The sequence below is a fragment of the Propithecus coquereli genome, unplaced genomic scaffold (genome assembly GCF_000956105.1).
Source record: "Propithecus coquereli isolate 6110/MARCELLA unplaced genomic scaffold, Pcoq_1.0 Scaffold491, whole genome shotgun sequence".
Classification (NCBI taxonomy): domain Eukaryota; kingdom Metazoa; phylum Chordata; class Mammalia; order Primates; family Indriidae; genus Propithecus; species Propithecus coquereli.
The window spans coordinates 990983-991638 of record NW_012150741.1 but is presented as its reverse complement, the minus strand read 5'-3'; the positions used below and the strand labels follow the sequence as shown (position 1 = coordinate 991638).

Genomic DNA, 656 nt, shown 5'->3' with positions numbered 1-656 from the left:
GCCCCTGTTTCTGATTTTTGACAGTTCTTCGGGGAAAGGAGAATTGAAGAACATACAGTTAAAAAAAAAAAACAGTGGTGTATAATGAAGGAATTGTTGCCTAAGGGTGAACTAGAGCCTAAGTTAAGTTTTGGGAAACTTGAAAAAAGTTGACGTACTATACAATGGAACAAAGGCCTCAATCTTGCATCATCCTGTTTTCTAAATGTCTTAAGGGATTGCTCTGTCTCTGTGGAATGATGTGATTATGGTGTGATGATATTAATCATCTCTAAATCCCAGTTTCTCAAGTAAAGGTTAAAATTAGAGTCTGTATGTGATAGCATTACATTCAAAACCGATATACCATGTGTGTGTTTTGTAACAAAATAATAAAGCTCTTCATGTATATTTTAAAAAGATACTGGGCTTGATTTTGCCTTAAGTCTCCAAAGTTCATGCAGAACCAAGCTGACCATAGATGATGGAACCATTGAGACTATCTTGGGAGATAGGGAACACATTTATAGTATCTGAATTTCTGACCATCTGCTTAATACAATTTATATGATTCAGCTCAATTAGTATTTCCCTAATCACACATACTTTTGTGTCTCAAATAGAAAGTTCATAGAGTACATAAAGGGGATTAATTTAGATGATGGACAGGTTTTTTT

General features: G+C 34.3%; 1 protein-coding gene across 1 annotated transcript in view; it reads left to right on the top strand.

The window, feature by feature from the left end:
* Positions 1-656, top strand: part of KDM5B (lysine (K)-specific demethylase 5B) — a 76371-nt gene that overhangs the window by 30271 nt on the left and 45444 nt on the right. The gene's annotated exons all lie outside the window — the stretch shown is intronic.